Source organism: Coptis chinensis, chromosome 8, assembly GCF_015680905.1.
Source record: "Coptis chinensis isolate HL-2020 chromosome 8, ASM1568090v1, whole genome shotgun sequence".
NCBI lineage: Eukaryota > Viridiplantae > Streptophyta > Magnoliopsida > Ranunculales > Ranunculaceae > Coptis > Coptis chinensis.
Genome location: NC_141463.1, coordinates 85,717,786 through 85,729,767, shown reverse-complemented (window position 1 = coordinate 85,729,767; position 11,982 = coordinate 85,717,786).

The window sequence follows — 11,982 nt, the reverse complement described above, 5'->3', positions numbered from 1 at the left end:
AATGTTTTATGTAGGTCTTTTGGTTACAAAGAGACATATGAGGGCATGACAATGAGAGTAGGTATTAGTATAGCTAAAATATTGTACGCGATGATTTTATTTTTAGTAAACCAACTACTTTGACTGCTCTGGCACTTGTCGAGACGGCCAAGTAGCTCAGGTGTCCAAACATACTATATCCTAAGGTGATTTTTAAGGATATAGTGAGTTGGGGCGTTACAATGTCTATCCCGAAAAGAAATATGACGTGGTGGTGGTGGTGGTATAACACGTGGATAAATTAAGTAATGTACTAGACTCAGAAATGGAGTAAAGTTACCCGACGAAGAGGCACCATGAGCGGAGCATGGGAATGATGAACGTGTTCCAATAAAGGTTGCTTAGGTCTATGTGAGTCAATATAAAAAACAGGTAAATGGCAAAAAGGGATAAAGTATTCCTTTCTAGGTAGAGATGAGTCCCTAAATACATATTATATTGTTCTTACAAAGAGGCTGAGGGGTTAGAGACATGCATAAAATGGCGTATCTTCCCAAAAAGTCACATCCATAGTATGATACAACTTACAAGTATGGGGGCCATAACAACGATAACCTTTTGAGAATGCAGCATACCCCATAAAAACACACTCAATAGCCTTCCATCTAACTTTGTTTGAGTTGGACTAGGATTTTGGACAAAACAAACACACCCAAATACCCTATGAACTATTGGGAACAAAACTTTATCAAGGTAGAGAAGATGGAAATGACTTTTACCATGCAAAACACGACTCGGTGTACGGTTAAGAAGATAAGCGGCAGTGAGAATGACAACCATATGCCAATAAGATTTTGGAACATTCATGCCTTGTAAAAGACAACAGACAACATCTATAAGGCTCCGATTTTTCCTTTTAGCAACTCCATTTTGTTCAGGTGTATATGTGTTAGAAAATTGCTAGAGAATGCCTAGCTAGCTAGCTGATTAAGTTGAGACACAAAGGCATCTTAAACATATTCTTTAGCATTATCAAACCGAATGCCCCTAACAGCAACATAATTATTATGTCTTAACCATTCTGAGAAATTGGGTAAAGGAAGAGAGAACCTCAGATATTTTCTTAAGCAAATTAAATAAATCCATGTACACCTAGTATGATCATTAATAAAAGTAACATAGTACCGATGCCCTGACCAGAATGTTATAAGAGATGGTCCCCACACATCAGAATGTATAAGATCAAATGCACATAAAGTGCGATGCATTCTAGATATATAAGTGGAACGAGTATACTTAGACAATACACAAATGTGACAATGAAACTTATGAGCCTTGCGTTAAGTTCTTTTACTAACTCAGGAAATAACAAACAGAGATATTGAAAATTGACATGACCTAATCAAGCATGCCACAAATTCAAGGATTGTAAAGAAAATGGTAAGAGGCTTGTAGACAATGGCAACACAGAAGTTTCCAAAACAGTAACCGATTATGGTATAGGTGGTGGGTCTTCAAAATAGTACAATCTATCACGCTCATAACCCCTGCCAATATTCCTCGCACTCCGGTCTTGTATAAGACATTGATTAGAGAGAAAGATTAATGTACAATTTAAAGTTTTGCCCAAACGACCCACATATATTAAGTGCATCTCTAGGTGGAGGCATTAACTACATATTTGCCTCCACCATTTGGAATTTTGCCAAAAATCATCTCTAAGTGGAGGCAAATGTGGAGGTATCAACTATCTAGCCACATCTGTGGAGGCAAATTTGTAGTTTTGGATGCGGATGTGGAGCGACAGTGGTAGCATCACGCTCCACTTTTAATGTCGTGTGTGTGTGTGTGTTTTTATTTATTTATTTATTTTCAATTTGGCGCGACAGTGGGAATGTCGCGTGGGGTTTTTCTTAACAAACTATCGCCACTTTTTTAGGCTAAAGAGAATTTTAATAATTATAAAAACTAGCTTGGACTCACTTTTAACAAAACATAAATAAAATATTTTAAAATAGAAAATGGGTCCCACCATTAACTAGATTTGCTTCTACCACCTAGAGTTGGTAATTGTTTTCAGATGTTTGCCTCAAATCTAGGCTCAAACATATAACACTTGATGCCTCCATCATCTAGAGATGTTCTAAGTTAAGAGCAAGGTTAGAGACAAAGGTGGCTTAACCCTCAGAGGGCGAAGTTAGGACCACCCTAAGGCCCTCAAATTTGGAAGGCCTTATATTTCCTAATTTATTCACATATTTGTTTATTATTACCTAATTTTATAAAGAAAAAAACACCCAAAAAGGATAAGATAGTCAATTTGTTTACAAATGGGTTTTCTATCCACGCACTAAATTTCGGAGTGAATTAATTTGGAGTGTATATAATCCAATAGTCCACCGCACAAATGACATCTCGAAGTATTAATGAATCCAATGCTACAAGCGCATAGTAATGTCAATTTTTGTAGGAGTGTGCTCATTTAATCAAATTGTTTTAATGGAAGAATAAAAACAAAGGAAAAAATCCCACGTTTAGTGAAAGAATCTCCACATTCTATGCCTTTTCTTCTTCTCTCCTATTTAAACTGTCTTAATTAAAGAAATTGTCATTACAATTCTCTTCTCATCAAATCTTTCTATCTCACTTGTTCAATTTCACCAATTTCAAGTTTAACCATTTGTCAATTTCACTCTTTGAGTTATAAACGGTTAATCATCAATTCATCATCTAATACTCACAGTTCTTGTGAAACTTGTTTTTTTTTTTTTTTTTTTTAATTTCATTATGAATTTATTATTTTATTTATTTATAGTTTTGATGTTTATTTAGTTACGTTCTCGTCGTTTTCATTTGATTTGCGTCTTGATACTAGATTTTGGCTCTTAATTTATAATAAAATTGTGAATGTATATAATGAATTTTTTTGGTGATTATAGATGGCCTCGCAAATAAAGACCTCGCCTAAGGCCACATCTTGGCTTGAGCCGGCCCGACATGCAAGACAGATGGAAGGGTAATCGATGGTGTAAGACAAACCTCCCCTGGGTTAAGAATATGAGTCGATGATCTATCAGCAACGTAAACAGATTGATGAATAGTAGATACATTGGATGTAAAGAGATTACACTCACCGGTCATGTGATCATTGGCCCCAGAATCAAGGACCCAAGTTGGTATAGTAGGATCAAGTCATCAAACCTATCATAAATAGCAGGTGCTCAGGCGGACGACATAGCTGTAGGAGCACCAAAACTCTGCGGGTGAGAACTCTGAACCAAAGCGATAAGCTTATCAATTTGAGAAGTTAGCCGATGGATATCGACAAAAGCAAGTGGATTAGTCATCTCTTAATGATCGATAGATACAACGGACATATATCTCAAATAAGTAACCAAAAATAAGGCAGCAGCCAAAGAACCACAAAACTTGGTTATCCGTGACCCCCAAAAATAAAAGGGCCTATAGAAAGTCCTTAAAGAAAACACCCAAAAAAGGTCTACTACATAAAGAATTGGCTAAAAAAACCGATCACCAATGCTATTGAACGGATCACCACAGTAGCCACAAAGGTACACAAAGCAGATCCAAACCTTTTCAAAAACTAACTAGCTGAAAAACTTTCCACCAAAAACCAACTGAAGAGATTATATTGTTTGCTACTATTGATCAGATCATTCAATCCAACTTCACAAGACATTATATAGGTGAGATCATGTCTCAAGCCCACAACCAATAACAAACATTTTGCGACTCCGCAATTTTGCTATAAAAACAACTCGTACATCTCCAAACAATTCAAGATAATATCTTGCTACATACAATGATGATCGACAAACTAGCAAAGATGGTGGTTGATGGCGGTGGTAGAAGAATAGTGGTGATGGTGGTCGATAACGGCGGCTATAAGATATTAGAAGTTGGTCTGTATGCTAGAGTGCAGAGCGCGCCCGCGCTCTATTCAAGCACAATTAGAGCGCGCCTACGCCACGCATCCTGTTTACTATACTCGCACCGTTTGTGTTTATACAGATCTTAGATCTTTGTTATTTTAGTTTCTATTTAGGAACTTGTAATCTCTATATAAACAATTGTATGAGACCTAGAAATCAATCAAGAAAATATTCTCAAATCTCTCAATCTAATTTATTTCGATCCAAACCCTAACCGCTCTAAGCTCCCGCCTCCTCTCAATTCTCAATGGCCGACGCCTCGAACACCATGCCAATAATGACTCTCCTCCAGGTTTCAATGATCCTTTCTTTGTACACCACTCAGATAGTCCCACGGCTATTCTCGTCTCTCCTCTGTTATTTGGTGACAATTATCCGACTTGGTTATGATCTATCTTTAGAGCCGTTCGAGCAAAGAATAAGTTTGGTTTTGTCGATGGCTCTGTCACCTCTCCCATTATGCCCAAATAAAAATCTAAGTGGTCGCGATGTGATGGCTTCGTTGCTTCATGGATTCTCAATTCTGTTACTCCAGATATTCGTGGAAGCATCCTCTATGCCGACTATGCATCCGAAATCTAGACAAATCTGGGTGACCATTTTTCACAAACTAATACACCCAAGGTCTTTCAACTGAAGGATTCCGTCACTTTTCTCAAACAAGACAATCGTTCGGTATCTGTTTACTTCATTTTGCTTAAATCTTTATGGGATGAATTAAGTTCTTTGTCTACTATGTCTACTTGTACTTGTGGTCATGCATCTATTTTTGCCAAAGAGATTGAAGACGGTCGTTCTATGAAATTCATGCAAGGCCTAGATGCTCATTTTCAATCCATTCGCAGTCAAATTCTCTTAATGGATCATTTTCCTTGTATGTCCAAGATTTATTCTTTAATCCGACAAGAAGAGAAGCAACATACAAGAGATTCATGCACTCTCTCTTCCTTCTGCTCTAGACGCTGCTGCCCTAAGTACCCATTTTCAAAAGACCAACTGGGCTTCTTCTTCGAAATCAGGCCCGTCTAAACCTCCGCAACATAACACTGGTTCGCAACAACCTCGAGCGTGCGCGCCCTCAGATACAAGAAAACCAGAGCGCACACGTGCTCATCCATTTTGCAATCACTGTAACCGCGTTAGACATCATATTGGTACATGTTACAAATTGCACGGTTATCCCCCCAAGCCTGCTCAAGCCAATTCGGTTGCTACGGACTCCAATTCTCCTGTTTTCTCCACCGAACAATATAACCAACTTCTCAGTTTGCTTGATTCAGGTAGTACCACTTCATAAGCAAACTTGACAGGTATATCTCTCTCTCTCGTGTTTTTCTAAATCCATATGGATCATTGACTCTGGTGCTACCAATCATGTATGTTCATCATTACATCCGTTTTTTCATTATCATACTTGTTTAACACATTCTACTATTAAACTTCCGGATGGAACAGACCATTTAATTACTCATGTTGGTAGTGTTATTCTATCTCCTCTATTGCGTCTTGACAACGTTATATTTGTTCTCACTTTTCATTTTAATTTGTTTTCCATTAGCGAACTAGTCAAATTTCACCCTATCTCTGTCACGTTCTTTAAGACCCCTAAATTATTTTTACATTATTTCGTAACAATATTCAATATTTTGGAATTTGATATTTATTTCTGGGTCAATGGGCTAGTAAGTGTGGGCTTGACTTTTTGATAGAAAAAGAAAAGAGGGAAAACAAGTATTTTGAATTTTTAATGTTGTGTAGAGATTTTTAAATATTTGGAAAGTTTTCAAAATATATATTAATATAAGGTAGGTAATAAATAGAGTACTTTTAATAGAAAATAATATTCTATAATTAGGAATAGAGATAGTTGGTAAAATAGAAAGTTTTTAAAATGTTAAACATAATAAATGGTAGGTAATATTATTTAGAAAGGTCTCCAGAAGGGGAAAAAAAGGTTTTTCTTAAAACAAGAACTAAACAGCTAAACACAAAGAAGAACGGAGGCGCGGATTGTGCATTGGAATCGACTCTCTTTCATTTTCTATATACTCTGTTTCGACGATACGAAGGTGAGTAGTTGTGTTTTTCTATTTCACCAAACGAAGAAACAACTTTACTGTCTCCGCTCTATTTTTGTTCTGCCTCATTTTTTTCTTTCTATGTTTTTCTTATCCTGTTGAATTGTTAAACTAGTTAAATGTCATATATTGTTTTCCTTGATTATTGAATTATTGAACTGTTGGAACTCTGAAGGAGTTAATGGATGCACAAGCTAAGCCCAGAGGACAGAGAAATCATCTCCTTGTATATTGTTTGAATGTTTATTGTGTGTATGATGTTGTTGTTACGGGTTTGATGTTTGGTTGATGTCGGGGGTTGTTGGAGCTTGGAAGGGCGTTAATGGCGCCAAGAGAAATTGCCCAGTAGATTAGATTAGGTGAACTCTTGTTGTGGTGATTTGAATTGGTTGGTTTGATGTGGGTTGTTGATGGTTGTTTGGGTGGACTGTGTGTGGTGAATGTAGATGTGGTTGTTTGAAGGGATGGGTGTTGTTGAAGCTTGGAACAGATGTTAATGGCAGTCGAGATCTAGATTGGGGAGAGATCTCGACAGTTGTTAAAAGGGTGTGGTGGGTTAATTAAAGATGTTTGGTTTTTTATGAGGAGTGAAAACGTGGGTATGTGGAAGTGAGGAGTGGCTGATCTGGTGGTGGAGGGAGCAGGTGAGGAAGACGACCTCAGTTGGGTCGGGCTTTGGGCCAAAAATCTATTCTTTTATCTGTTTTCTTTGGGCCGGACCTAAGTTGGTTTGTTTTGTTTGGGCCGAACCAATTAGTTGTGTTGGGCCAGTTTCTATTTCTTCTGTTTTTGGGCCGAACCATTTAGTTTTCTTTGGGTCAGTTTCATTTTAAATTGTTTTGGGCCAGTTTCATTTTAAGTGGTTCTGGGCCAGTTTCTACTCTTTTGTTTTGGGCCGAACCATTTAGTTTTCTTTGGGCTAGTTTTTAATTTTATGTGGGTTGGTCTTTATGTCCCCAATTGGGTCAGGTTGAATAAATAGGATGTTTAGACTCTTGGATTTTGGTTTTGGGCCTTGATTGTGGACTATTGACTGTTTATTTACGTTACTTTTTATGTTGTAAATTGTATGGACAAGTCCAGTGGTAGAATGTTGTGGAAGCCGGTATAAACTTGTTTATCATTATCTAAGAAAGATTTGACATTGATGTTGTGTATTTTTGACACGTGACGAGATAGAAATTTTAGGAGACATAATATTCCTAAAACGCTATAAAAATGTTATGCGGTATGTTTTGAGCAATTGTGATATTATATGATATGTTGGGATATATATATTAAATGTAATATTTTTGGAGAAATAGATGTAAACGCTCCATTATTATATCTGTGAGATGCTACTATGAGGTAGTATAATATTTGTGGATATTTCTCACGGGATTGTGGCTTAGTGCAATAATTTATTTGGCACGCGAAAGAATGAAAGTTGTTATGAGATATATACGTATGATACCTGAATAAATTACGTAACGAAAATCCTGGAATCTAGCTACCACAACTCATGTGATTAGACCATGTGAAGGGCGTATGTGATTTGATTCACCCTTCTGGAGTTTCAGTGAATCTGAATGGCCCTTCTGGCGTAGCTGAATAATGGTTTGATTATTCCGTTCGCAAAATTAGAACAAGACACGCGATATTTTATGCCGAATAGTGGCAATACCCGCGTAATGACATTCGTATGGGGGTTACTTGGTATGCGATATCCCGCTTAGGGTAATTACGCACGGAGTGGTTCATTACGTGAAGGGAGGCATGTGGATGTACATGTTCAGCGTTGGGGAGCGATTGTGGTAGCTAGGGAAACTAGGTAAAATATAGAGACGACATGATTCTAGGGACACTTGAAGAAACTCTAAACAATAACGGTGATGATATATCAAAGTGTACGTTAAATCTATAATAAATGATTTATTATAATTTATGTTGGGTTCATAATGGTTTGCAGAAAGGTGGGTTTAATTGATTATTGATGCAGGTGTGACCCACTCTGTGATTAGGCTTACACCCATGTAAGTATAGAGTAAGTTTTAGTTTTGTTCTTTTATTATTAGATGTAGTTGATCTAATATGGTTTGAATCTAAGGCGTCTCGGTGGAGGAACTAAATGCCTTGTTATTCTTGAATTGGAAGTTAAAGCGTTTTGGTGGAGGAACTACTTGTCTTAATTATTGTATTTAAGAACGTTGTATTAGTCGTTGGAAGTTCAGGCGCCTCGGTGGAGGAACTAAGTGCCTTATTAATTGTATATGTATATGTATAAGTATATTTTGTAATTTAGGGTTACTCATACCAACATTGTTTATAATGATGACCCGATTTGCATGTTTGCTTATCGGGTGTATTCATAAAATGAACCCAGTTGATAAGTTTTGACATGATTAGTATTGAAGACGGTTGGTTGCTACTTGTGGTTTGCGTTAGCGTCGCATTACAGGATATGTTTTGTTTTCCCTTGAGGTGCAATAGATTTTCAGTTGAGACAATGTTTTTGGTATTTTCAGTTGTAATTATAATTAAAGAGTTATTGAAAGGAGATTTGTAACTTAATCATATTTGTGAATTTTTGTAATGAAGAGAACTTTTGTTTATTTAAAAATTTTATTGGTTTCCAATTATTGGAATAGTTAAATGGATAATGGGTTTTTTTAGAAGTTGAGAGTGCATCACACCTCGAAAATCGAAGAGTCGGGAACAAATATTGTTTTTTCCGATTTTGTCGAAATGCGGGGTGTGACACGTTCTCTAATGATTCTTGCCTTTTTCAGGACCAGTTATCGAAGAAGAAGATTGGATTGGGACGGCTTAATGGGGGACTATACCATCTCCAACTAGCTTCCGTTTGCTCATCCCACAACTCTACCACCAATAATTTATGTCATTATCGCTTAGGACATCTCTCTTCCACGCCTTTGTAGATTTTAGCTAAGCAGTTTCCTTTCATTTCTAGTTCCAATAATGCTACTTGCAATGTATGTCCACAAGCTAAGCAAACATGTTTATCTTTTTCTCATAGTTCAATAAAAACTATTAGACCTTTTCAAATGATTCATTGTGACATTTGGGGTCTTTTTCTTTTACCATCCTATTCCAATGCTTGTTTTTTCTTAACTATTGTCGATGATTTTAGTTGTGCTACATGGATTTATCTTATGACGTACTGTCAAATCTGAAACTGCCATGCATTTACAATCCTTTTTTGTCATGGTTCATACTTAATTTCATTCTACAATACATTCACTCATATCTGGCCATAGCAACATTGATGACCATTTTCATGAAATCCAAGTCCTTCATCCGACAATGGATCCGAATTTATATCTCATAACATGCAACAATTTTTTTCCAAACATGGGGTTATTCACCAATGTAGTTGCGTTGTTACTCCCTACCAAAATACTGTTGTTGAAAGAAAACATCGTCACTTACTTAACGTTGCACGAGCATTATGTTTTCAATCTCATCTCCCGTTATCCTTCTGAGGTGAATGCATTCTCACCGCATGCTATCTCATTAACAAAATTCCTAGCACCTTGTTAAATGGCAAATCATCTCATGAGCTTTTGTTTACAACACCTCCCACTTCCCACTCTTGCCCATCTTCGTGTTTTTGGTTGTTTATGTTTTGCTCACAACATTTCCATTAAAAATAAGTTTAATCACTGCAGGAAACCTGACATCTTCATTGGTTATCCTTATGCTCAGAAAGGCTATCACATTTATGATTTATCTTCCAAGAAAATTTATACTTCCCGTGACGTGATTTTCCATAAGAATGTATTCACTACTACAAAAAAGCACATTAGCCACGGTTTGTAAATTGGTATATACCACTGTTCTGCTAATAACAGTGGCTTATAGTCATTTGCCACGGTACAAAACACTTGTCTAGTTTTGAAACAATCAAATACCACTAATTTTGTAAAACAATGGTATATATTTTGACATTTGTCATGGTACTCTCAAATATAACGATATTTATGTTTTGGTAATCGTATACCCCACTGTTTCCTTGAAAATAGTGGTTTATATTTTTGGCAATATTACACCCACCGTGGATAAAAAATTCTGAAAAGAAAAAAAAAAAATCTATAAGCGAAACCCCACTTCTGCTTCTCAATCAAGGACCTTATATCTCTCTCTCACTAGGGCTTCAACATCTCTCTCTCACTTCTATTTTATAATCGGTGGTGTAGCTGCCTCCCCTCGCCATCTCTCTCGCCTACAAATTTTAATGCATGTTCAATCCAAAGGTCTCTCGCTCCTTCTATTTAATATGCCACTTTATCAATTTCGTTTTGTTCATAATCAAAGCAGCGACGTCATCGTTTTGAGATGTGTTTGGTCACCACTTGCTTTGAACCGTTTGATTTCTGTAAAGGTAAAATAGTTCTTGTATGTTCCTTCAAAGGATTTTATTCAAGGTTAGTTATTTTTTGTTTAGCTATCATGAATGGAGAAACTGACTTCTAGGTTTCCTTAAATGTTGGATTGAAGAGAATATATGTATATTTTTTTTTGTTTATCCGAATTGAAGCAAAATGCCATAACGTTCCAATAACTGACCTAGGTTTTTTTTGTGAATTGGATTGGGATTTGGTTATGCAATGAATTATTGGTATACAACTTTGTGATTATTTTGAACTTAATTGGAATGTGATTTAGTAAGATTCTTCTTCCACATCTACTTCTTTGTCTCTTATCTGTTTCTAATGTTCACCATCTTTATGATAAAAAGTCCTATTAGTCATAGTTATTTTGCTTTGCTTGCTTTTCAACACTAATACTTACAAAAATAAACACACAATCATATCCACTGGCAATTATATATATATACAAAGAGTTTGTTCTTGTTCTTTTAATTGGTAGCTTGGCCAACGATTGTAATTGGGTATAATTTGCCTATTGTATGTTAAGGTAGTTTTAATGACTTTGTATGTAGCAGATGAAGGTTTTTTGTACAATTACTGTAGATTTGTTGATTTAGATTCGAAATTTAAGGTTTACAGTTTTAAGAATCGAAGATGCACCTTGCGTACTTTTTCATTCTTTATATTAGAGTTTCCACTTTGCCTCAATTTCTAAATTGGTTTTTTTGTTGCTGCATCAAGCTTCTCAACTCTCTAGTCTTTTTCGTTAAATTCTTCTGTGAAAATGTCAATGATATGAACTGTTTGTTTGTCTATTTTGTTGCTTTTACTTAGTGCTATGACCTGTTTTTTGTTCTTTTCTAAGTACCTAATGTTGTGTTCCATATTGCAATTACAAGAATCACTTTTCGGATGGTAGAGTTACTTTATTTTGGCTATATATTGCATGTGTTAGCTGATATTCTTCATTTGATGGTATTCCATGAATTTGACACTTTGAATATGATACATATTAAACCCCAAATAAACCTCTATGGCTCTATGACCATATAATATCTACTCTTCAGCAAGTTACATAACTAATTAGAAGTGAGCCACTACTTTGCCCATCATCTGACATAATTAGAGGATCTATTTCAAGAATTGTTAACATGAGTAACATGGTTAGGGTTCAGGGTTGTTCAAGGCTCACACCATCAAAGTGCTTGTTGGTGTGGCTTAGGAAGTATGAGGGATTACTATTATGATGTTGTTGGTCAATGCTAAGGAGATGAATGTGTTTAAGGTATTGTCATTTTCCTCAAATACTCGAAACATTTTATCTGAATCTTAGATTCTTAGTTATGCATCCAATTGGCAGCATTTCTCTAATTATTTCTAAACTGTACATTCTATTATTATTATGAGCGTGGTTTAGTTCACATGATATTTAATTGCAGATTACAGAGGCAATCTTTTAAAGCACGAGGCTAGTTATACTTGTTTTTTTTTTTTTTTTTTTTTTTTTTTCTATATTTCGATATTTCCATTGTACATTTACTTCACTTTAGTGTTTGTGTTTCTTTTAGTTATTATGTCATTATGAAACTTGGCATTCAACTT